This window comes from Carica papaya, chromosome 8 (genome assembly GCF_054855325.1).
Source record: "Carica papaya isolate Zhongbai chromosome 8, ASM5485532v1, whole genome shotgun sequence".
NCBI lineage: Eukaryota > Viridiplantae > Streptophyta > Magnoliopsida > Brassicales > Caricaceae > Carica > Carica papaya.
The window spans coordinates 17,133,919-17,157,326 of record NC_142316.1 but is presented as its reverse complement, the minus strand read 5'-3'; the positions used below and the strand labels follow the sequence as shown (position 1 = coordinate 17,157,326).

General features: G+C 46.7%; 1 long non-coding RNA gene, 7 other non-coding genes and 34 pseudogenes across 8 annotated transcripts; 1 reads left to right on the top strand and 41 right to left on the bottom strand.

Moving 5' to 3' along the window:
* Positions 1-99: 99 nt before the first annotated feature.
* On the bottom strand, positions 100-218 carry LOC148245046 (5S ribosomal RNA; annotated as a pseudogene).
* Positions 219-781: 563 nt separating this feature from the next.
* Positions 782-900, bottom strand: LOC148245045 (5S ribosomal RNA; annotated as a pseudogene).
* Positions 901-1,461: 561 nt separating this feature from the next.
* LOC148245044 (5S ribosomal RNA) lies at positions 1,462-1,580 on the bottom strand. Its single transcript, XR_015815784.1, has one exon. It is a non-coding gene; the product is annotated as a 5S ribosomal RNA (ribosomal RNA).
* A 209-nt stretch (positions 1,581-1,789) lies between these two features.
* On the bottom strand, positions 1,790-1,908 carry LOC148245043 (5S ribosomal RNA; annotated as a pseudogene).
* Positions 1,909-2,112: 204 nt separating this feature from the next.
* LOC148245042 (5S ribosomal RNA) lies at positions 2,113-2,230 on the bottom strand (annotated as a pseudogene).
* A 561-nt stretch (positions 2,231-2,791) lies between these two features.
* LOC148245041 (5S ribosomal RNA) lies at positions 2,792-2,910 on the bottom strand (annotated as a pseudogene).
* Positions 2,911-3,115: 205 nt separating this feature from the next.
* Positions 3,116-3,234, bottom strand: LOC148245040 (5S ribosomal RNA). The gene has a single exon (XR_015815343.1). It is a non-coding gene; the product is annotated as a 5S ribosomal RNA (ribosomal RNA).
* Positions 3,235-3,443: 209 nt separating this feature from the next.
* Positions 3,444-3,562, bottom strand: LOC148245039 (5S ribosomal RNA; annotated as a pseudogene).
* Positions 3,563-3,769: 207 nt separating this feature from the next.
* Positions 3,770-3,886, bottom strand: LOC148245038 (5S ribosomal RNA; annotated as a pseudogene).
* A 452-nt stretch (positions 3,887-4,338) lies between these two features.
* LOC148245037 (uncharacterized) lies at positions 4,339-5,333 on the top strand. Its single transcript, XR_015813939.1, has 2 exons — positions 4,339-5,044; positions 5,288-5,333. It is a non-coding gene; the product is annotated as an uncharacterized LOC148245037 (long non-coding RNA).
* Positions 5,334-6,721: 1,388 nt separating this feature from the next.
* LOC148245036 (5S ribosomal RNA) lies at positions 6,722-6,840 on the bottom strand (annotated as a pseudogene).
* Positions 6,841-7,043: 203 nt separating this feature from the next.
* On the bottom strand, positions 7,044-7,162 carry LOC148245035 (5S ribosomal RNA). The gene has a single exon (XR_015814644.1). It is a non-coding gene; the product is annotated as a 5S ribosomal RNA (ribosomal RNA).
* Positions 7,163-7,695: 533 nt separating this feature from the next.
* Positions 7,696-7,814, bottom strand: LOC148245034 (5S ribosomal RNA; annotated as a pseudogene).
* Positions 7,815-8,375: 561 nt separating this feature from the next.
* On the bottom strand, positions 8,376-8,494 carry LOC148245033 (5S ribosomal RNA; annotated as a pseudogene).
* A 122-nt stretch (positions 8,495-8,616) lies between these two features.
* Positions 8,617-8,735, bottom strand: LOC148245032 (5S ribosomal RNA; annotated as a pseudogene).
* Positions 8,736-8,916: 181 nt separating this feature from the next.
* Positions 8,917-9,035, bottom strand: LOC148245031 (5S ribosomal RNA; annotated as a pseudogene).
* Positions 9,036-9,593: 558 nt separating this feature from the next.
* On the bottom strand, positions 9,594-9,712 carry LOC148245030 (5S ribosomal RNA; annotated as a pseudogene).
* A 206-nt stretch (positions 9,713-9,918) lies between these two features.
* On the bottom strand, positions 9,919-10,037 carry LOC148245029 (5S ribosomal RNA). Its single transcript, XR_015815707.1, has one exon. It is a non-coding gene; the product is annotated as a 5S ribosomal RNA (ribosomal RNA).
* Positions 10,038-10,601: 564 nt separating this feature from the next.
* Positions 10,602-10,720, bottom strand: LOC148245028 (5S ribosomal RNA; annotated as a pseudogene).
* Positions 10,721-11,283: 563 nt separating this feature from the next.
* On the bottom strand, positions 11,284-11,402 carry LOC148245027 (5S ribosomal RNA; annotated as a pseudogene).
* Positions 11,403-11,964: 562 nt separating this feature from the next.
* LOC148245026 (5S ribosomal RNA) lies at positions 11,965-12,083 on the bottom strand (annotated as a pseudogene).
* Positions 12,084-12,614: 531 nt separating this feature from the next.
* Positions 12,615-12,733, bottom strand: LOC148245025 (5S ribosomal RNA; annotated as a pseudogene).
* Positions 12,734-12,938: 205 nt separating this feature from the next.
* LOC148245024 (5S ribosomal RNA) lies at positions 12,939-13,057 on the bottom strand (annotated as a pseudogene).
* Positions 13,058-13,261: 204 nt separating this feature from the next.
* Positions 13,262-13,380, bottom strand: LOC148245023 (5S ribosomal RNA; annotated as a pseudogene).
* A 563-nt stretch (positions 13,381-13,943) lies between these two features.
* On the bottom strand, positions 13,944-14,062 carry LOC148245022 (5S ribosomal RNA; annotated as a pseudogene).
* Positions 14,063-14,268: 206 nt separating this feature from the next.
* Positions 14,269-14,387, bottom strand: LOC148245021 (5S ribosomal RNA; annotated as a pseudogene).
* A 204-nt stretch (positions 14,388-14,591) lies between these two features.
* Positions 14,592-14,709, bottom strand: LOC148245020 (5S ribosomal RNA; annotated as a pseudogene).
* Positions 14,710-15,626: 917 nt separating this feature from the next.
* Positions 15,627-15,745, bottom strand: LOC148245019 (5S ribosomal RNA; annotated as a pseudogene).
* A 205-nt stretch (positions 15,746-15,950) lies between these two features.
* LOC148245018 (5S ribosomal RNA) lies at positions 15,951-16,069 on the bottom strand (annotated as a pseudogene).
* A 559-nt stretch (positions 16,070-16,628) lies between these two features.
* LOC148245017 (5S ribosomal RNA) lies at positions 16,629-16,747 on the bottom strand. The gene has a single exon (XR_015815594.1). It is a non-coding gene; the product is annotated as a 5S ribosomal RNA (ribosomal RNA).
* A 563-nt stretch (positions 16,748-17,310) lies between these two features.
* Positions 17,311-17,429, bottom strand: LOC148245016 (5S ribosomal RNA; annotated as a pseudogene).
* Positions 17,430-17,635: 206 nt separating this feature from the next.
* On the bottom strand, positions 17,636-17,754 carry LOC148245015 (5S ribosomal RNA; annotated as a pseudogene).
* Positions 17,755-18,635: 881 nt separating this feature from the next.
* LOC148245014 (5S ribosomal RNA) lies at positions 18,636-18,754 on the bottom strand (annotated as a pseudogene).
* A 205-nt stretch (positions 18,755-18,959) lies between these two features.
* On the bottom strand, positions 18,960-19,078 carry LOC148245013 (5S ribosomal RNA; annotated as a pseudogene).
* Positions 19,079-19,636: 558 nt separating this feature from the next.
* Positions 19,637-19,755, bottom strand: LOC148245012 (5S ribosomal RNA; annotated as a pseudogene).
* Positions 19,756-20,316: 561 nt separating this feature from the next.
* Positions 20,317-20,435, bottom strand: LOC148245011 (5S ribosomal RNA). Its single transcript, XR_015815489.1, has one exon. It is a non-coding gene; the product is annotated as a 5S ribosomal RNA (ribosomal RNA).
* A 205-nt stretch (positions 20,436-20,640) lies between these two features.
* LOC148245010 (5S ribosomal RNA) lies at positions 20,641-20,759 on the bottom strand. Its single transcript, XR_015815921.1, has one exon. It is a non-coding gene; the product is annotated as a 5S ribosomal RNA (ribosomal RNA).
* A 235-nt stretch (positions 20,760-20,994) lies between these two features.
* Positions 20,995-21,113, bottom strand: LOC148245009 (5S ribosomal RNA; annotated as a pseudogene).
* Positions 21,114-21,318: 205 nt separating this feature from the next.
* LOC148245008 (5S ribosomal RNA) lies at positions 21,319-21,437 on the bottom strand (annotated as a pseudogene).
* A 562-nt stretch (positions 21,438-21,999) lies between these two features.
* On the bottom strand, positions 22,000-22,118 carry LOC148245007 (5S ribosomal RNA; annotated as a pseudogene).
* A 212-nt stretch (positions 22,119-22,330) lies between these two features.
* On the bottom strand, positions 22,331-22,449 carry LOC148245006 (5S ribosomal RNA; annotated as a pseudogene).
* A 559-nt stretch (positions 22,450-23,008) lies between these two features.
* On the bottom strand, positions 23,009-23,127 carry LOC148245005 (5S ribosomal RNA; annotated as a pseudogene).
* Positions 23,128-23,408: the final 281 nt, after the last annotated feature.

Below are 23,408 nucleotides of genomic sequence, written 5' to 3'. Positions count from 1 at the left end.
GATTAAAATGCCCCTGCTTCTTGACTCACATTTGCGTATAAACCGGTGGACCCTAGTTCCAGTCGCACGTAACGTCGATCGACCCGTCTGAAAAAAAAATTAGTGCGACACGAGGATTTCTTAGGAGGTCTCCAATCCGAGTACTACTCTCGCCCAAGCACACTTAACTGCGGAGTTCTGATGGGATCCGGTGCATTAGTGCTGGTATGATCGCACCTGTTTAATTTCGCGCTGCAAATACATAAACTCCTTATCCTTTCTTCCCCTTCCCGTCATTTGTTTCCTTGTGCGTGCGCACTGCACCTATCGTTCTCGTTCAAATATCAAGTAAAATGCCGCGGTGCCGTGACTCTCATTTGCGAATAAATCTGCGGAATATAATTAAAGTCGCGCGTAACGTCGAACGGCACATCTAAAAAAAAAAAGATGGGTGCAACACGAGGACTTCACAAGAAAATGGGTGAAATATAAGGACTTCGCAGGAGGTAACCCATGCTAGTACTACGCTCGCCCAAGCACCCTTACCTACGGAGTTCTGATAGAATCCGTTGCATTAGTGCTGGTATGATCGCACCTGTTTCATTTCGTGCTGAAAATACATACACTCCTTCTCCTTCCCTCCCCCTCCCATCAATTGTTTCCTTATGTGTTCACACTGCACCTCTCCTTCTCGTTCTAATATCGATTAAAATTCCCCTGCTTCTTGACTCACAATTGCGTATAAACCAGCGGACCCCATTTCCAGTCGCGCGTAACGTCGAACAACCCGTCTTAAAAAAAATTGGTGCGACACGAGGACTTCCCAGGAGGTCACCCATCCGAGTACTACTCTCGCCCAAGCACACTTAACTGCAAAGTTCTGATGGGATCCAGTGCATTAATACTGGTATGATCGCACACGTTTAATTTCGCACTGCAAATACATAAACTCCTTCTCCTTTCTTCCCCCTCCCGTCATTTGTTTCCTTGTGCGTGCGCACTGCACCTTCCGTGCTCGTTCTAATATCAAGTAAAATGTTACGGTGCCGTGACTCACATTTGCGAATAAACCTGAGGACCATAATTCAAGTCGCGCGTATCGTCGAAACAATCATCTGCAAAAAAATGGGTGCAACACGAGGACTTCCTAAGAAAATTTGTGAAATATAAGGACTTCGCAGGAGGTCACCCATCCTAGTGCTACTCTCGCCCAAGCACCCTTAACTTGCGGAGTTCTGATAGAATCCGTTGCATTGGTGCTGGTATGATTGCTCATGTTTCATTATGCGCTGCAAATACATACACTTTTTCTCCCTCCATCCCCCCTCCGGTCATTTGTTTCCTTGTGCGTGCACTCTGCATCTCTCCTTCTCGTTCTAATATCGATTAAAATGCCCCTGCTTCTTGACTCACATTTGCGTATAAACCAGCGGACCCTAGTTCCAGTCGCGCGTAACGTCGAACGACCCGTCTGAAAAAAAATTGGTGCGACACGAGAACTTCCCAGGAGGTCACCCATCCGAGTACTACTCTCGCCCAAGCACACTTAACTGCAGAGTTCTGATGGGATCCGGTGCATTAGTGCTGGTATGATCGCACCCGTTTAATTCAACGCTACAAATACATAAACTCCTTCTCCTTTCTTCCCCCTCCCGTCATTTGTTTCCTTGTGCGTGCGCACTGCACCTCTCGTTCTCGTTCAAATATCAAGTAAAATACCACGGTGCCGTGACTCACATTTGTGAATAAATCTGCGGACCATAATTAAAGTCGCGCGTAACGTCGAACTGTACATCTAAAAAAAAGAAAATGGGTGCAACACGAGAACTTCCGAGGAGGTAACCCATCATTGTACTACTTTCGCCAAAGCACACTTAACTGCGGAGTTCTGATGGGATCCGGTGGATTTGTGCTGGTGTGACCGCACCTGTTTAATTTCGTGCTGAAAATACATACACTCCTTCTTCCCTCCCCCCCTCCCATCATTTGTTTCCTTGTGCGTTCACACTGCACCTCTCCTTCTCCTTCTAATATCGATTAAAATGCCCCTGATTCTTGACTCACATTTGCGTATAAACCAGTAGACTATAGTTCCAGTCGCGCGTAACGTCGAACGACCAATCTGAATAAAAATTGTTGCGATACGAGGACTTCCTAAGAGGTCACCCATCCGAGTACTACTCTCGCCCAAGCACACTTAACTGCAGAGTTCTGATGGGATCCAGTGCATTAATACTGGTATGATGCCACTTGTTTAATTTTGCGCTTCAAATACATACACTCCTTCTCTTTTCTTCCTCCTCCCGTCATTTGTTTCCTTGTGCGTGCGCACTGCACCTCCCGTACTCGTTCTAATATCAAGTAAAATGCCACGACGCAGTGACTCACAATTGCGAATAAACCTGCGGACCGTAAATCAAGTCGCGCGTAACGTCGATAGAATCATCTGCAAAAAGATGGGTGCAACACGTGGACCTCCCAAGAAAATGGGTGAAATATAAGGACTTCGCAGGAGGTCACCCATACGAGTACTTTTCTCGCCCAAGCATCTTTAACTGCGGAGTTCTGATAGAATCCGTTCCATTAGTGCTGGTATGATCCATCATGTTTCATTCTGCACTGCAAATACATACACTATTTCTCCTCCCATCCCCCCTCCCGTCATTTGTTTCCTTGTGCGTGCACTCTTCATCTCTCTTTCTCGTTCTAATATCAAGTAATATGACCCGACACTGTGACTCACCTTTGCAAATGAACCAGCGGTTCATAATTCCATTCGCGCGTAACGTTGAACAACCAATCCGAAAAAAAATAGGTGCAACACGAGGGCTTCCCAGGTGGTCACCCATCCGAGTACTACTCTCGCCCAAGCACACTTAACTGCAGAGTTCTGATGGGATCCGGGGCTTTAGTGCTGGTATGATCGCATAAGTTTATTTTTGCGCTGCAAATACATACACTCCTTCTCATTTCTTCCCCCTCCCGTCATTTGTTTCCTTGTGCGTTCACACTTCACCTCTCATTCTCGTTCTAATATCGATTAAAATGCCCCTGCTTCTTGACTCACATTTGCGTATAAACCAGCGGACCCTAGTTCCAGACGAGCGTGACGTCGAACGACCCGTCTGAAAAAAAATTGGTGCGACACGAGGACTTCCCAGGAGGTCACCCATCCGAGTACTAATCTCGCCCAAGCACACTTCGCTGTGGAGTTCTGATGGGATCCGGTGCATTAGTGCTGGTATGATCGCACCTGTTTAATTTTGCGCTGCAAATACATAAACTCCTTCTCCTTTTTTCCCCCTCCCGTCATTTGTTTCCTTGTGCATGCGCACTGCACCTCTCGTTCTCGTTCAAATATTAAGTAAAATGCCACAGCGCCGTGACTCACATTTGCGAATAAATCTGCAGACCATAATTAAAGTCGCACGTAACGTCGAACGGCACATCTGAAGAAAAGAAAATGGGTGCAACACGAGAAGTTCCCAGGAGGTAACCCATCATTGTACTATTTTCGCCAAAGCACACTTAACTACGGTGTTCTGATGGGATCCGGTGCATTTGTGCTGGTGTGACCGCACCTGTTTAATTTAGTGCTGAAAATACATACACTCCTTCTTCTCTTCCCCCCCTCCCATCATTTGTTTCCTTGTGCGTTCACACTGCACCTCTCCTTCTCCTTCTAATATCGATTAAAATGCCCCTGATTCTTGACTCCCATTTGCGTATAAACCAGCAGACCATAGTTCCAGTCGCGCGTAACGTCGAACGACCCATCTGAAAAAAAATTGTTGTGATATGAGGACTTCCCAAGAGGTCACCCATCCAAGTACTACTCTCGCCCAAGCACACTTAACTGCAGAGTTCTGATGGGATCCAGTGCATTAGTGCTGGTATGATGCCACTTGTTTAATTTTGTGCTTCAAATACATACACTCCTTCTCTTTTCTTCCTCCTCCCGTCATTTGTTTCCTTGTGCATGCGCACTGCACCTCCCGTACTCGTTCTAATATCAAGTAAAATGCCACGGCGCTGTGACTCATATTTGCGAATAAACTTGCGGACAATAAATCAAGTCGCGCGTAACGTCGAAAGAATCTTCTGCAAAAAGATGGGTGCAACACGAGGACCTCCCAAGAAAATGGGTGAAATATAAGGACTTCGCAGGAGGTCACCCATCCGAGTACTTTTTTCGCCCAAGCACCCTTAACTGCGGAGTTCTGATAGAATCCGTTGCATTAGTGCTGGTATGATCCCTCATGTTTCATTCTGCACTGCAAATACATACACTCTTTCTCCTTCCATCCCCCCACCCGTCATTTGTTTCCTTGTGCGTGCACTCTGCATGTAGCACCCGGAAAAAAAAGAAAAAAAAAAAAAAAAAAAAAAAAAAAAAAAAGGGAAGGCCACGTCAGCAGCCACGTCAGCAAGCCCGGTCAGCACCCGGCCAACCAGGGCTTACCACGTGGCAAGACCGCGTCACTCCAAAAGGAGCCACGTTGGCGATCCGCGTGGGTGCGATCCGACGGCCCAGATCAATCACGCGATCGGACGGCCCAGATTCAATCGCACGGACGGCCCAGATTCAATCAAAAACGAACGGCCCAGATTAAAACAAAATGAACGGCTGTGATCAAAAGGCAAGGGGTTATAAATAGAACCCTCACACCAGACCACAAACCCTAGCCGCCAGCCGCTCGCCGGAGAAGACGAACCAGAGGCCGACCGCCGCCACCCGCCGCCACTCGCCGCCGCACCGGGGAAATTTCCGACCGCCGATCGAGGTAAATTTCATACCCCCGACTCGTTTTTCCCCACTGATTCCTCCTATGGCCAAATCGAAGCCGAAATCCCGGCCAAACGGCCGGAATACGCGGCCGAAGCCCAGCGGCGCCGCCGCGCCCCCTCTCGGTTTTTGCCTCCGACGAGGCCCTTCCCGGCCTCCGTTCGATGCAATTTTTATATCACCGTGATCACCATTCTTTTCTCTACAGGTTGACCGGAGCCGAATCACCAAAACACGAACCTCGCCGGAGAGCCGCTGCACCCGAGAGCGCCGCCGCCGGTAAGCTCCGTTTTTCCGTGATTTTTTGGCCCCCCGAGGGCCCTAGGGTTGTTTTCTGACAAGGACCAATGCGAGCGTGGCCGAATTCGGCCGAAAACGGCCGAAAACAGCCAACCCGAGGCGACTCGCCGCCGCCAGCGGCGGCGCCGTCGCCGGAGCACGGCGGAGCCGCCGTGCCAGAGTTGCGATTTGGGCCGAAGGAGGCCCTGGGCCTAATTTGGATTTTTTTTGGAACACGTGCAGGTACTGTTAGTGTGTTTCAGTTTCCCGGGAAAAAATTCAGGGAAAATTAGGGACAGCCTGCAGGCGCACTGTGAATCGTATTCGGATCCCGAAAACAGGTAAGGACCCCTCACCCTATTTCCTATCACGGTATTAAAGTTCAAAATGATAAAACGGTATTTCTTGAATTAACGCATGTGTGAAATTGCTTAAGGTTGCTAATGGAGCCCGAGTCTAGTGTGATTGATGATTTACTGTTATTTGGCCTGTTTTACAGCTTTAAATGCATTATGGGGTTTGATGTGTTCATTTTATAGTTTCGAATGCATATATTACTGTTTTATTAATTATGGGTTGAATGACTGAAGAAGTGATACTGTATGTTGTCTGTTCGGCATGAATTATGATTTGCTTGTTTAAATGTGAATTGATGATGCTTATTGAGGAAAAGTGAAATGAAACATTGTATAGACTGATAATTGTATGATGGGGTCAGCCTGACTAGATATCCTGGGAGATGGTGGACGGACCGGGTCCGTAGGGAACCCTACCGGGATTGTGGTCTCACATACCGGACGGGGTGTGGAGATCTTATGGTTTTGGCGCCCATACCGGACGGGGTATGGGGACGGCCCGTTTCACCCTCATACCGGACGGGGTATTGAGGTTTATGGTTTTGGCGCCCATACCGGACGGGGTATGGGGACGGCCCTGGAAACTGATTATGAATGTTAAAGGTTAACGGGTAGCGGGACCCCTAGGGACCCCCATGGATACTAGTAGGCTGGTAAATGAGAAAAGGATATGTTGTATAATGATTGAATTACAAAAGGCGTGATAAGTGCTATGTTTTACAGCTTATATTATTCCATGATTGTGATAATGTTATTATTTTTCTTATATTGTTTTCATAAATTCCACCGAGGTAAGTGGATGGTAAAGGTTTTCATGTTAATAAACGAGTTTATTGTAAATTATGCTCCATTGGTCTTTTTGTGTTTTTCTACCCACCTTTATCTCCGTGACGGTGAGATATCGTGATGTTCTTACTGGGCTAGTGTAGCTCACTCCTTAATTAACCATTTCAGATCAGGAAGACATGGTTCCCGAGCCCGTTCCGCAGGAGGACGACGAAGGAGATGCCTAGAGACTCTGTAGTCATACGCATAGTTTATTTTCGAGTTTTCTTTCTTAGTTAGTTTAACCTTTTATATTTTAAGTACGTTTCTGGTCTTTCGTGTAAGGGATGTTAACTGAAATTTTGATCTCGCTTCCGCATTTGATATATTTAAATACTCATTTCTTTCTAATATTTCCGGGGCCGTTACACTGCATCTCTCTTTCTCGTTCTAATATCAAGTAATATGCCCCGGCACCGTGACTCACCTTTGCAAATGAACCAGTGGTTTATAATTCCATTCGCGCGTAACGTCGAACAACCCATCCGAAAAAAAATAGGTGCAACACGAGGGCTTCCCAGGTGGTCACCCATCCGAGTACTACCCTCGCCGAAGCACACTTAACTGCGGAGTTCTGATGGGATCCGGAGCTTTAGTGCTGGTATGATCCCACCTGTTTAATTTTTCGCTGTAAATACATACACTCTTCCATTCTTCCCCCTCCCGTCATTTGTTTCCATGTGCGTTCACACTTCACCTCTCATTCTCGTTCTAATAGCGATTAAAATGCCCCTGCTACTTGACTCACATTTGCGTATAAACCAGCGGACTCTAGTTCCAGACACGCGTAACGTCGAACGACCCGTCTAAAAAAAAAATTGGTGCGACACGAGGACTTCCCATGAGGTCACCCATCCGAGTACTAATCTCGCCCAAGCACACTTAACTACGGAGTTCTGATGGGATCCGATGCATTAGTGCTGGTATGATCGCACCGGTTTAATTTCGCGCTGTAAATACATAAATTCCTTCTCCTCTCTTTCCCCTCCCGTCATTTGTTTCCTTGTGCGTGCGCACTGCATCTCTCGTTCTCGTTCAAATATCAAGTAAAATGCCACGACGCCGTGACTCACATTTGCAAATAAATTTGTGGACCATAATTAAAGTCGCGCGTAACGTCGAACGACACATTTGAAAAAAAGAAAATGGGTGAAATATAAGGACTTCGCAGGAGGTAACCCACGCTAGTACTACTCTCGCCCAAGCACCCTTACCTACGGAGTTCTGATAGAATCCGTTGCATTAGTGCTGGTATGATCGCACCTGTTTCATTTCGTGCTGAAAATACAAACACTCCTTCTCCTTCCCTCCCCCTCCCATCAATTGTTTCCTTGTGCGTTCACACTGCACTTCTCCTTCTCGTTCTAATATAGATTAAAATGGCCCTGCTTCTTGACTCACATTTGCGTATAAACCAGCGGACCCCAGTTCCAGTCGCGCGTAATGTCGAACGACCCGTCTGAAAAAAAATTTGTGCGACACGAGGACTTCCCAGGAGGTCACTCATGCGAGTACTACTCTCGCCCAAGCACACTTAACTGCGGAGTTCTGATGAGATCTGGTGCATTAGAGCTGGTATGATCGCACTCGTTTAATTCCGCGCTGCAAATACATAAACTCCTTCCCCTTTCTTCCCCCTCCCGTCATTTGTTTCGTTGTGCGTGCGCACTGCACCTCCCGTGCTCGTTCTAATATAAAGTAAAATGCTACGGTGCCGTGACTCACATTTGCGAATAAACCTGACGACCATAATTCAAGTCGTGCGTATCGTCGAAAGAATCATCTGCAAAAAAATGGGTGCAACACGAGGACTTCCTAAAAAAATTGGTGAAATATAAGGACTTTGCAGGAGGTCACCCATCCTAGTGCTACTCTCGCCCAAGCACCCTTAACTTGCGGAGTTTTGATAGAATCCGTCGCATTGGTGCTGGTATGATTGCTCATGTTTCATTCTGTGCTGCAAATACATACAATTTTTCTCCCTCCATCCCCCCTCCCGTCATTTGTTTCCTTCTGCGTGCACTCTGCATCTCTCCTTCTCGTTCTAATATCGATTAAAATGCCCCTGCTTCTTGACTCACATTTGCGTATGAACCAGGGGACCCTAGTTCCAGTCGCGCGTAACGTCGAACGACCCGTCTAAAAAAAAATTAGTGCGACACGAGGACTTCCCAGGAGGTCACCCATCCGAGTACTACTCTCGCCCAAGCACACTTAACTGCGGAGTTCTGATGGGATCTGGTGCATTAGTGCTGGTATGATTGCACCTCTCGTTCTCATTCAAATATGAAGTAAAATGCCACGGCGCCGTGACTCACATTTGCGAATAAATCTGCGGACCATAATTAAAGTCGCGCGTAACTTCGAACGGCACATCTGAAAAAAAGAAAATGGGTGTAACACGAGAACTTCCCAGGAGGTAACCCATCATTGTACTACTTTCGCCAAAGCACACTTAACTGCGGAGTTCTGATGGGATCCGGTGCATTTATGCTGGTATGATCGCACCTCTTTAATTTCGCGCTGCAAATACATAAACTCCTTCTCCTTTCTTCCCCCTCCAGTCATTTGTTTCCTTGTGCGTGCGCACTGCACCTCTCGTTCTCGTTCAAATATCAGGTAAAATGCAAATGAACCAGCGGTTTATAATTCCATTCGTGCGTAACGTCGAACAACCCATCTGAAAAAAAATAGGTGCAACACGAGGGCTTCCCAGGTGGTCACCGATCCGAGTACTACTCTCGCCCAAGCACACTTAACTGCGGAGTTCTGATGGGATCTGGTGCATTAGTGCTGGTATGATCGCACCAGTTTAATTTCCCGCTGAAAATACATAAACTCCTTCTCCTTTCTTCCCCCTCCCGTCATTTGTTTCCTTGTGCGTGCGCACTTCACCTCCCGTGCTCGTTCTTATATCAAGTAAAATGCTACAGTGCTGTGACTCACATTTGCGAATAAACCTGAGGACCATAATTCAAGTCGCGCATATCGTCGAAAGAATTATCTGCAAAAAAATGGGTGCAACACGAGGACTTCCTAAGAAAATCGGTGAAATATAAGGACTTCGCCGGAGGTCACCCATCCTAGTGCTACTCTCGCCCAAGCACCCTTAACTTGCGGAGTTCTGATAGAATCCGTTGCATTGGTGCTGGTATGATAGCTCATGTTTCATTCTGCGCTGCAAATACATACACTTTTTCTCCCTTCATCCCCCCTCCCGTCATTTGTTTCCTTGTGCGTGCACTCTGCATCTCTCCTTCTCGTTCTAATATCGATTAAAATGCCCCCGCTTCTTGACTCACATTTGCGTATAAACCAGCGGACCCCAGTTCCAGTCACGCGTAACGTCGAACGACCCGTCTGAAAAAAAATTGCGACACGAGAACTTCCCAGAATGTTACCCATCCGAGTACTACTCTCGCCCAAGCACACTTCACTGCGGAGTTCTGATGGGATCCGGAGCTTTAGTGCTGGTATGATCGCACCTGTTTAATTTTTCGCTGTAAATACATACACTCCTTCTCCTTTCTTCCCCCTCCCGTCATTTGTTTCCTTGTGCGTTCACACTTCATCTCTCATTCTCATTCTAATAGCGATTAAAATGCCCCTGCTTTTTGACTAACATTTGCGTATAAACCAGCGGACCCTAGTTCAAAAAGCGCGTAACGTCGAACGACCCGTCTGAAAAAAAAATTGGTGCGACACGAGGACTTCCCATGAGGTCACCCATCCGAGTACTAATCTCGCCCAAGCACACTTAACTGCGGAGTTCTGATGGGATCCGGTGCATTAGTGCTGGTATGATCGCACCGGCTTAATTTTGCGCTGCAAATACTTAAACTCCTTCTCCTTTCTTCCCCCTCCCGTCATTTGTTTCCTTGTGCGTGCGCACTGCACCTCTCGTTCTCGTTCAAATATCAAGTAAAATGCCACGGCGCCGTGACTCACATTTGCGAATAAATTTGTGGACCATAATTAAAGTCGCGCGTAACGTCGAACAGTACATCTGAAAAAAAGAAAATGGATGCAACACGAGGACTTCACAAGAAAATGGGTGAAATATAAGGACTTCGCAGGAGGTAACCCATGCTAGTACTACTCTCGCCCAAGCAACCTTACCTACGGAGTTCTGATAGAATCCGTTCCATTAGTGCTGGTATGATCGCACCTGTTTCATTTCGTGCTGAAAATACATACACTCCTTCTCCTTCCCTCCCCCTCCCATCAATTGTTTCCTTGTGCATTCACACTGCACCTCTTCTTCTCGTTCTAATATCAATTAAAATGCCCCTGCTTCTTGACTCACAATTGCGTATAAACCAGTGGACCCCAGTTCTAGTCCCGCGTAACGTCGAACGACCCGTCCTAAAAAAAAATTGGTGCGACACGAGGACTTCCCAGGAGGTCACCCATCCGAGTACTACTCTCGCCCAAGCACACTAAACTGCAGAGCTCTGATGGGATCCGGTGCATTAGTGCTGGTATGATCGCACCAGTTTAATTCTGCACTGTAAATACATAAACTCTTTCTCCTTTCTTCCCCCTCCCGTCATTTGTTTCCTTGTGCGTGCGCACTGCACCTCTCGTTCTCGTTCAAATATCAAGTAAAATGCCACGGCGCCGTGACTCACATTTGCGAATAAATTTGTGGACCATAATTAAAGTCGCGCGTAATGTCGAACGACACATCTGAAAAAAAGAAAATGGATGCAACACGAGGACTTCACAAGAAAATGGGTGAAATATAAGGACTTCGCAGGAGGTAACCCATGCTAGTACTACTCTCGCCCAAGCACCCTTACCTACGGAGTTCTGATAGAATCCGTTGCATTAGTGCTGGTATGATCGCACCTGTTTCATTTCGTGCTGAAAATACATACACTCCTTCTCCTTCCCTCCCCCTCCCATCAATTGTTTCCTTGTGCGTTCACACTGCACCTCTCCTTCTCGTTCTAATATCGATTAAAATGACCCTGCTTCTTGACTCACATTTGCGTATAAACCAGCGGACCCCAGTTCCAGTCGCGCGTAACGTCGAACGACCCGTCTGAAAAAAAATTTGTGCGACACAAGGACTTCCCAGGAGGTCACCCATCCGAGTACTACTCTCGCCCAAACACACTTAACTGCGGAGTTCTGATGAGATCCGGTGCATTAGTGCTGGTATGATCGCACTCGTTTAATTCTGCGCTGCAAATACATAAATTCCTTCTCCTTTCTTCCCCCTCCCGTCATTTGTTTCCTTGTGCGTGCGCACTGCACCTCCCGTGCTCGTTCTAATATCAAGTAAAATGCAACGGTGCCGTGACTCACATTTGCGAATAAACCTGAGGACCATAATTCAAGTCGCGCGTATCGTCGAAAAAATCATCTGCAAAAAAATGGGTGCAACACGAGGACTTCCTAAGAAAATGGGAGAAATATAAGGACTTCGCAGGAGGTCACCCATCCTAGTGCTAGTCTCGCCCAAGCACCCTTAACTTGCGGAGTTCTGATCGAATCCGTTGCATTGGTGCTGGTATGATTGCTCATGTTTCATTCTGCGCTGCAAATACGTACACTTTTTCTCCCTCCATCCCCCATCACGTCATTTGTTTCCTTTTGCGTGCACTCTGCATCTCTCCTTCTAGTTCTAATATCGATTAAAATGCTCCTGCTTCTTGACTCACATTTGCGTATAAACCAGTGGACCCTAGTTCCAGTCGTGCGTAACATCGAACGACCCGTCTGAAAAAAAAATTAGTGCGACACGAGGACTTCCCAGGAGGTCACCCATCCGAGTACTACTCTCGCCCAAGCAAACTTAACTGCGGAGTTCTGATTGGATCCGGTGCATTAGTGCTGGTATGATCGCACCTGTTTAATTTCGCGCTGCAAATACATAAACTCCTTCTCCTTTCTTCCCCCTCCCGTCATTTGTTTCCTTGTGCTTGCGCACTGTACCTCTCGTTCTCGTTCAAATATCAAGTAAAATGCCAAGGCGCCGTGACTCACATTTGCGAATAAATCTGCGGACCATAATTAAAGTCGCGCGTAACGTCGAACGGCACATCTGAAAAAAAGAAAATGGGTGCGACACGAGAACTTCCCAGGAGGTAACCAATCATTGTTCTACTTTCGCCAAAGCACACTTAACTGCGGAGTTCTGATGGGATCCGGTGCATTTGTGGTGGTGTGACCGCACCTGTTTAATTTTGTGCTGAAAATACATTCACTCCTTCTTCCCTCCCCCCCTCCCATCATTTGTTTCCTTGTGCGTTCACACTGTACCTCTCATTCTCGTTCTAATATCGATTAAAATGCCCCTGATTCTTGACTCACATTTGCGTATAAACCAGCGGACCATAGTTCTAGTCGCGCGTAACGTCGAACGACCCGTCTGAAAAAAATTGGTGCGACACGAGGACTTCCTAGGAGGTCACCCATCCGAGAACTAATCTCGCTCAAGCACACATAACTGCGGAGTTCTGATGGGATCCGGTGCATTAGTGCTGGTGTGATCGCACCTGTTTAATTTCGCGCTGCAAATACATAAATTCATTCCCCTTTCTTCCCCCTCCCGTCATTTGTTTCCTTGTGCGTGCGCACTGCATCTCTCTTTCTCGTTCTTATATCAAGTAATATATCCCGGCACCGTGACTCACCTTTGTAAATGAACCAGTGGTTTATAATTCCATTCGCGCGTAACATCGAACAACCCATCCGAAAAAAAATAGGTGCAAGACGAGGGCTTCCCAAGTGGTCACCGATCCGAGTACTACTCTCGCCCAAGCACACTTAACTGCGGAGTTCTGATGGGATCCGGAGCTTTAGTGCTGGTATGATCGCACCTGTTTAATTTTGCACTGCAAATACATACACTCCTTCTCCTTTCTTCCCCCTCCCGTCATCTGTTTCCTTGTGCGTTCACACTTCACCTTTCATTCTCGTTCTAATATCGATTAAAATGCCCTTGCTTATTGACCCACATTTGCGTATAAACCAACGGACCCTAGTTCCAGACGCGGGTAACGTCGAACGACCCGTCTGAAAAAAATTGGTGCGACACGAGGACTTCTCAGGAGGTCACCCTTCCAAGTACTAATCTCGCCCAAGCACACATAACTGTGGAGTTCTGATGGGATCCGGTGCATTAGTGCTGGTTCGATCGCACCTGTTTAATTTCGCGCTGCAAATACCTAAACTCATTCCCCTTTCTTCCCCCTCCCGTCATTTGTTTCCTTGTGCATTCGCACTGCACCTCCCGTTCACGTTCTAATATCAAGTAAAATGCCACAACGCTGTAACTCACATTTGCGAATAAACCTGAGGATCATAATTCAAGTTGCGCGTAACGTCGAAAGAATCATCTGCAAAAAAATGGGTAAAACACGAAGACTTCATAAGAAAATGGGTGAAATATAAGGACTTCGCAGGAGGTAACCCATGCTAGTACTACTCTAACCCAAGCACACTTACCTACGGAGTTCTGATAGAATCCAATGCATTAGTGCTGGTATGATCGCGCCTGTTTCATTTCGCGTTGAAAATACATACACTCCTTCTCCTTCCCTCCCCCTCCCATCAATTGTTTCCTTGTGCGTGCGCACTGCACCTCTCGTTGTCGTTCAAATATCATGTAAAATGCCACGGCGCCGTGACTCACATTTGCGAATAAATCTGCGGACCATAATTAAAGTCGCGCGTAACGTCGAACGGCACATTTGAAAAAAAGAAAATGGGTGCAACACGAGAACTTCCCATGAGGTAACCCATCATTGTACTACTTTCGCCAAAGCACACTTAACTGCGGAGTTCTGATGGGATCCGGTGCATTTTTGCTGGTGTGACCGCACCTGTTTAATTTTGTGCTGAAAATACATACACTCCTTCTTCCCTCCCCCCCTCCTATCATTTGTTTCCTTGTGCGTTCACACTGCACCTCTCGTTCTCGTTCAAATATCAAGTAAAATGCCACGGCGCCGTGACTCACATTTGCAAATAAATCTGCGGACCATAATTAAAGTCGCGCGTAACGTCGAACGGCACATCTGAAAAAAAAAATGGGTGCAACACGAGAACTTCCCAGGAGGTAACCCATCATTGTACTACTTTCGCCAAAGCACACTTAACTGCGGAGTTCTGATGGGATTCGGTGCATTAGTGCTGGTGTGACCGCACCTGTTTAATTTCGTGCTTAAAATACATACACTCCTTCTTCCCTCCCCCCCTCCCATCATTTGTTTCCTTGTGCGTTCACACTGCACCTCTCCTTCTCGTTCGAATATCAATTAAAATGCTCCTGATTCTTGACTCAAATTTGCGTATAAACCAGCGGACCATAGTTCCAGTCGCGCGTAACGTCGAACGACCCATCTGAAAAAAAATTATTGCGATACGAGGACTTCCCAAGAGGTCACCCATCCGAGTACTACTCTCGCCCAAGCACCCTGAACTGCAGAGTTCTGATGGGATCCAGTGCATTAGTGCTGGTATGATGCCACTTATTTAATTTTGCGCTTCAAATACATACACTCCTTCTCTTTTCTTCCTCCTCCCGTCATTTGTTTCCTTGTGCGTGCGCACTGCACCTCCCGTACTCGTTCTAATATCAAGTAAAATGCCACGATGCCGTGACTCACATTTGCGAATAAACTTGCGGACCATAAATCAAGTTGCGCGTAACGTCGAAAGAATCATCTGCAAAAAGATGGGTGCAACACGAGAACCTCCCAAGAAAATGGGTGAAATATAAGGACTTCGCAGGAGGTCACCCATCCGAGTACTTTTCTCGCCCAAGCACCCTTAACTGCGGAGTTCTGATAGAATCCGTTGCATTAGTGCTGGTATGATCCCTCATGTTTCATTCTGCACTGCAAATACATACACTCTTTCTCCTCCCATCCCCCCTCCCGTCATTTATTTCCTTGTGCGTGCGCACTGCACCTCCCGTGCTCGTTCTAATATCAAGTAAAATGCCACGGCGCCGTGACTCACATTTGCGAATAAACCTGAGGACCATAATTCAAGTCGCGCGTATCGTCGAAAGAATCATCTGCAAAAAAATGGGTGCAACACGAGGACTTCCTAAGAAAATGGGTGAAATATAAGGACTTCGCAGGAGGTCACCCATCCTAGTGCTACTCGCGCCCAAACACCCTTAACTTGCGGAGTTCTGATAGAACCTGTTGTATTGGTGCTGGTATGATTGCTCATGTTTCATTCTGCGCTGCAAATACATACACTTTCTCTCCCTCCATCCCCCCTCCCTTCATTTGTTTCCTTGTGCATACACTCTGCATCTCTCCTTCTCGTTCTAATATCAAGTAATATGCCCCGGCACCGTGACTCACCTTTGCAAATGAACCAACGGTTTAAAATTCCATTCGCGCGTAACGTCGAACAACCCATCCGAAAAAAAATATGTGCAACACGAGGGCTTCCCAAGTGGTCACCCATCCGAGTACTACTCTTGCCGAGGCACACTTAACTGCGGAGTTCTGATGAGATCCGGAGCTTTAGTGCTGGTATGATCGCACCTGTTTAATTTCGTTCTGCAAATACATACACTCCTTCTCCTTTCTTCCCCCTCCCGTCATTTCTTTCCTTGTGCGTTCACACTTCACCTCTCATTCTCGTTCTATTATCGATTAAAATGCCCCTACTTCTTAACTCACATTTGCGTATAAACCAGCGGACCCTAGTTCCAGACGCGCGTACCGTCGAACGACCCGTCTGAAAAAAAATTGGTGCGACACGAGGACTTCCCAGAAGGTCACCCATCCGAGTACTAATCTCGCCCAAGCACACTTCATTGCGGAGTTCTGATGGGATCCGGTGCATTAGTGCTGGTATGATCGCACCTGTTTAATTTCGCGCTGCAAATACATAAACTCATTCCCCTTTCTTCCCCCTCCCATCATTTGTTTCCTTGTGCGTGCGCACTGCACCTCCCGTTCTCATTCTAATATAAAGTAAAATGCTACAGCGCCGTGAATCACATTTGCGAATAAACCTGAGGACCATTATTCAAGTCGCGCGTAACGTCGAAAGAATCATCTGCAAAAAAATGGGTGCAACACGAGGACTTCACAAGAAAATGGGTGAAATATAAGGACTTCATAGGAGGTAACCCATGCTAGTACTACTCTCGCCCAAGCACCCTTACCTACGGAGTTCTGATAGAATCCGTTGCATTAGTGCTGGTATGATTGCACCTGTTTCATTTCGTACTGAAAATACATACACTCCTTCTCCTTCCTTCCCCCTCCCATCAATTGTTTCCTTGTGCGTTCACACTGTACTTCTCATTCTCGTTCTAATATCGATTAAAATGCCCCTGCTTCTTGACTCACATTTGCGGATAAACCAGCGGACCCTAGTTCCAGTCGCGCATAACGTCGAACGACCCGTTTGAAAAAAAATTGGTGCGACAAGAGGACTTCCCAAGAGGTCACCCATCTGAGTACTACTCTCGCCCAAGCACACTTAACTGCGGAGTTCTGACGGGATCCGGTGCATTAGTGCTGGTATGATCGCACCCGTTTAATTTTGCGCTGCAAATACATAAACTCCTTCTCCTTTCTTCCCCCTCCCGTCATTTGTTTCCTTGTGCGTGCGCACTGCACCTCCCGTGCTCGTTCTAATATAAAGTAAAATGCTACGGTTCCGTGACTCACATTTGCGAATAAACTTGAGGACCATAATTCAAGTCGCGCGTAACATCGAAAGAATCATCTGCAAAAAAATGGGTGCAACACGAGGACTTCCTAAGAAAATGGGTGAAATATAAGGACTTCGCAAGAGGTCACCCATCCTAGTGCTACTCTCGCCCAAGCACCCTTAACTTGCGGAGTTCTGATAGAATCCGTTGCATTGGTGCTGGTATGATTGCTCATGTTTCATTCTGAGCTGCAAATACATACACTTTTTCTCCCTCCATTCCCCCTCCCGTCATTTGTTTCCTTGTGCGTGCACTCTGCATCTCTCCTTCTAGTTCTAATATCGATTAAAATGCCCCTGCTTCTTGACTCACATTTGCGTATAAACCAGTGGACCCTAGTTCCAGTCGCGCGTAACGTCGAACGACCCGTCTGAAAAAAAAAATTAGTGCGACACGAGGACTTCCCAAGAGGTCACCCATCTGAGTACTACTCTCGCCGAAGCACACTTAACTGCGAAGTTCTGATGGGATCCGGTGCATTAGTGCTGGTATGATCGCACATGTTTAATATTGCGCTGCAACTATATAAGCTCCTCATTTCTTCCCCCTCCCGTCATTTGTTTCCTTGTGCGTGCGCACTGCACCTCTCGTTCTTATTCAAATATCAAGTAAAATTCTACGGCGCCGTTACTCACATTTGCGACTAAATCTGCGGATCATTATTAAAGTCGCGCATAACGTCGAACGGCACATCTGAAAAAAAGAAAATGGGTGCAACACGAGAACTTCCCAGGAGGTAACCCATCATTGTACTACTTTCGCCAAAGCACACTTAACTGCGGAGTTCTGATGCGATCCGGTGCATTTGTGCTGGTGTGACCGCACTTGTTTAATTTCGTGCTGAAAATGCATACACTCCTTCTTCTCTCCCCCCCTCCCATCATTTGTTTCCTTGTGTGTTCACACTGCACCTCTCCTTCTCGTTCTAATATCGATTAAAATGCCCCTGATTCTTGACTCACATTTGCGTATAAACCAGAAGGACCATAGTTCCAGTCGCACGTAACGTCGAACGACCCATCTGAAAAAAAATTTTTGCGATACGAGGACTTCCCAAGAGGTCATCCATCCGAGTACTACTCTCACCCAAGCACACTTAACTGCAGAGTTATGATGGGATCCAGTGCATTAGTTCTGGTATGATGCCACTTGTTTAATTTTGCGCTTCAAATACATACGCTCCTTCTTTTTTCTTCCTCCTCCCGTCATTTGTTTCCTTGTGCGTGCGCACTGCACCTCCCGTACTCGTTCTAATATCAAGTAAAATACCACGGCGCCTTGACTCACATTTGCGAATAAACCTGCGGACCATAAATCAAGTCGCGCGTAACGTCGAAAGAATCATCTGCAAAAAGATCGGTGCAACACGAGGACCTCCCAAGAAAATGGGTGAAATATAAGGACTTCTCAGGAGGTCACCCATGCTAGTACTACTCTCGCCCAAACACCCTTACCTACGGAGTTCCGATAGAATCCATTGCATTAGTGCTGGTATGATCGCACCTGTTTCATTATGCACTGCAAATACATACACTCTTTCTCCTTCCATCCCCCCTCCCGTCATTTGTTTCCTTGTGCGTGCACTCTGCATCTCTCTTTCTCGTTCTAATATCAAGTAATATGCCCCGGCACCGTGACTCACCTTTGCAAATGAACCAGCGGTTTATACCATTCGCGCGTAACGTCGAACAACCCATCCGAAAAAAAATAGGTACAACACGAGGGCTTCCAAAGTGGTCACCCATCCGAGTACTACTCTCGCCCAAGCACACTTAACTGCGGAGTTCTGATGGGATCCGGGGCTTTAGTACTGGTATGATCACACCTGTTTAATTTCGCGCTGCAAATACATACACTCCTTCTTCTTTCTTCCCCCTCCCGTCATTTGTTTCCTTGTGCGTTCACACTTCACCTCTCATTCTCGTTCTAATATCGATTAAAATGCCCCTACTTCTTGACTCACATTTGCGTATAAACCAGCGGACCCTAGTTCCAGACGCGCATAACGTCGAACGACCCGTCTGAAAAAAAATTAGTGCAACACGAGGACTTCCCAAGTGGTCACCCATCCGAGTACTAATCTCGCCCAAGCACCCTTAACGGCGGAGTTCTGATGGGATCCAGTGCAATAGTGCTGGTGTGATCGCACCTATTTAATTTTGCGCTGCAAATACATAAACTCATTCCCGTTTCTTCCCCCTCCCGTCATTTGTTTCCTTGTGCGTGCGAACTGCACCTCCCGTTCTCATTCACATATAAAGTAAAATGCCACGGCGCCGTGACTCACATTTGCGAATAAACCTGAGGACCATAATTCAAGTCACGCGTAACGTCGAAAGAATCATCTGTAAAAAAATGGGTGCAACACGAGGACTTCACAAGAAAATGGGTGAAATATAAGGACTTCGCAGGAGGTAACCCATGCTAGTACTACTCTCGCCCAAGCACCCTTACCTACGGAGTTCTGATATAATCCGTTGCATTAGTTTTGGTATGATCGCACCTGTTTCATTTCGTGCTGAAAATACATACACTCCCTCTCCCTCCCTCCCCCTCCCATCGATTGTTTCCTTGTGCGTTCACACTGCACCTCTTCTTCTCGTTCTAATATCGATTAAAATGTCCCTGCTTCTTGACTCACATTTGCGTATAAACCAGTGGACTCTAGTTCCAGTCGCGCGTAAGGTCGAACGACCTATCTGAAAAAAATTGTTGCGATACGAGGACTTCCCAGGAGGTCACCCATCCGAGTACTACTCTCGCCCAAACACAGTTAACTGCGGAGTTTTGATGGGATCTGGTGCATTAGTGCTGGTATGATAGCACCCATATAATTTTGCGCTGCAAATACATAAATTCCATCTCCTTTCTTCCCCTTCCCGTCATTTGTTTCCTTGTGCGTGCGCACTGCACCTCCTGTGCTCGTTCTAATATCAAGTAAAATGCTACGGTGCCGTGACTCACATTTGCGAATAAACCTGAGGACCATAATTCAAGTCGCGCGTATCGTCGAAAGAATCATCTGCAAAAAAATGGGTGCAACACGAGGACTTCCTAAGAAAATGGGTGAAATATAAGGACTTCGCAGGAGGTCACCCATCCTAGTGCTACTTTCGCCCAAACACCCTTAACTTGCGGAGTTCTGATAGAACCCGTTGCATTGGTGCTGGTATGATTGCTCATGTTTCATTCTGGGCATCAAATACATACACTTTCTCTCCCTCCATCCCCCCTCCCTTCATTTGTTTCCTTGTTCATACACTCTGCATCTCTCCTTCTCGTTCTAATATCAAGTAATATGCCCCGGCACCGTGACTCACCATTGCAAATGAACCAGCGGTTTATAATTCCATTCGCGCGTAACGTCGAACAACCCATCCGAAAAAAAATATGTGCAACACGAGGGCTTCCCAAGTGGTCACCCATCCAAGTACTACTCTTGCCCATGCACACTTAACTGCGGAGTTCTGATGGGATCCGGAGCTTTAGTGCTGGTATGATCGCACCTGTTTAATTTCGCGCTGCAAATACCTACACTCCTTCTCCTTTCTTCCACCTCCCGTCATTTGTCTCCTTGTGCGTTCACACTTCACCTCTCATTCTCGTTCTAATATCGATTAAAATGCCCCTACTTCTTGACTCACATTTGCGTATAAACCAGCGGACCCTAGTTCCAGACGCGCGTACCGTCGAACGACCCGTCTGAAAAAAAATTGGTGCGACACGAGGACTTCCCAGGAGGTCACCCATCCGAGTACTAATCTCGCCCAAGCACACTTCACTGCGGAGTTCTGATGGGATCCGGTGCATTAGTGCTGGTATGATCGCACCTATTTAATTTTGCGCTGCAAATACATAAACTCATTCCCCTTTCTTCCCCCTCCCGTCATTTGTTTCCTTGTGTGTGCGCACTGCACCTCCCGTACTCGTTCTAATATAAAGTAAAATGCTACAGCGCCGTAAATCACATTTGCGAATAAACCTGAGGACCATAATTCAAGTCGCGCGTAACATCGAAAGAATCATCTGCAAAAAAATGAGTGCAACACGAGGACTTCACAAGAAAATGGGTGAAATATAAGGACTTCGCAGGAGGTAACCCATGCTAGTACTACTCTCGCCCAAGCACCCTTACCTACGGAGTTCTGATGGGATCCGTTGCATTAGTGCTGGTTTGATCGCACCTGTTTCATTTCGGGCTGAAAATACATACACTCCTTCTCCTTCCCTCCCCCTCCCATCAATTGTTTCCTTGTGCGTTCACACTGCACCTCTCCTTCTCGTTCTAATATCGATTAAAATGCCCCTGCTTCTTGACTCACATTTGCGTATAAATCAGCGAACCCTAGTTCCAGTCGCGCGTAACGTCGAACGACCCGTCTGAAAAAAAATTGGTGCGATACGAGGACCTCCCAGGAGGTCAACCATCCGAGTACTACTCTCGCACGAGCACACATAACTGCGGAGTTCTGATGGGATCCGGTGCAATAGTGCTGGTATGATCGCACCTGTTTAATTTCGCGCTGCAAATACATAAACTCCTTCTCCTTTCTTCCCCCTGCCGTCATTTGTTTCCTTGTGCGTGCGCACTGCACCTACTGTGCTCGTTCTAATATCAAGTAAAATGCTACGGTGCCGTGACTCACATTTGCGAACAAACCTGAGGACCATAATTCAAGTCGCGCGTATCGTCGAAAGAATCATCTGCAAAAAAATGGGTGCAACACGAGGACTTCCTAAGAAAATGGGTGAAATATAAGGACTTCGCAGGAGGTCACCCATCCTAATGCTACTCTCGCCCAAGCACCCTTAACTTGCGGAGTTCTGATAGAATCCGTTGCATTGGTGCTGGTATTATTGCTCATGTTTCATTCTGCGCTGCAAATACATACACTTTTTCTCCCTCCATCCCCCCTCCCGTCATTTGTTTCCTTGTGCGTGCACTCTGCATCTCTCTTTCTCGTTCTAATATCGATTAAAATGCCCCTGCTTCTTGACTCACATTTGCGTATAAACCAGTGGACCCTAATTCCAGTCGCGCGTAACGTCGAACGACCCGTCTGAAAAAAAAATTAGTGCAATACTAGGAATTCCCAGGAGGTCACCAATCCGAGTACTACTCTCGCCCAAGCACACTTAACTGCAGAGTTCTGATGGGATCCGGTGCATTAGTGCTGGTATGATCACACCTGTTTAATTTTGCGCTGCAAATACATAAACTCTTCCTTCCCCTTTCTTCCCCCTCCCGTCATTTGTTTCCTTTTGCGTGCGCACTGCACCTCTCATTCTCGTTCAAATATCAAGTAAAATGCCAAGGCGTCGTGACTCACATTTGCAAATAAATCTGCGAACCATAATTAAAGTCGCACGTAACGTCGAACGGCACATCTGGAAAAGAGAAAATGGGTGCAACACGAGAACTTCCCAGGAGGTAACCCATCATTGTACTACTTTCGCCAAAGCACACTTAACTGCGGAGTTCTGATGGGATCCGGTGCATTAGTGCTTGTATGATCGCACCTGTTTCATTTCACGCTGCAAATACATACACTCATTCCTCTTTCTTCCCCCTCCCGTCATTTGTTTCCTTGTGCGTGCGCACTGCACCTCCCGTTCTCGTTCTAATATCAAGTAAAATGCTACGGCGCTGTGACTCACATTTGCGAATAAACCTGAGGACCATAATTCAAGTCGCACTTAACGTCGAAAGAATCGTCTGCAAAAAAATGGGTGCAACACGAGGACTTCAGAAGAAAATGGTTGAAATATAAGGACTTCGCAAGAGGTAACCCATGCTAGTACTACTCTTGCCCAAGCACACTTACCTACGAAGTTCTGATAGAATCCGTTGCATTAGTGCTGGTATGATCGCACCTGTTTCATTTCGTGCTGAAAATACATACACTCCTTCTCCTTCCCTCCCCCTCCCATCAATTGTTTCCTTGTGCGTTCACACTGCACCTCTCCTTCTCGTTCTAATATCGATTAAAATGCCCTTGCTTCTTGACTCACATTTGCGTATAAACCAGTGGACCCTAGTTCCAGTCGCGCGTAACGTCGAACGACCCGTCTGAAAAAAAATTGGTGCGACACGAAGACTTCCCAGGAGGTCACAAATCCGAGTACTACTCTCGCCGAAGCACACTTAACTGCGGAATTCTGATGGGATCCGGTGCATTAGTGCTAGTATGATCGCACCCGTTTAATTCCGCGCTGTAAATACATAAACTCCTTCTCCTTTCTTCCCCCTCCTGTCATTTGTTTCCTTGTGCGTGCGCACTGCACCTCCCGTGCTCGTTCTAATATAAAGTAAAATGCTACGGTGACGTGACTCACATTTGCGAATAAACCTGAGGACCATAATTCAAGTCGCGCGTATCGTCGAAAGAATCATCTGCAAAAAAATGATTGCAACACGAGGACTTCCTAAGAAAATGGGTGAAATATAAGGACTTCGCAGGAGGTCACCCATCCTAGTGCT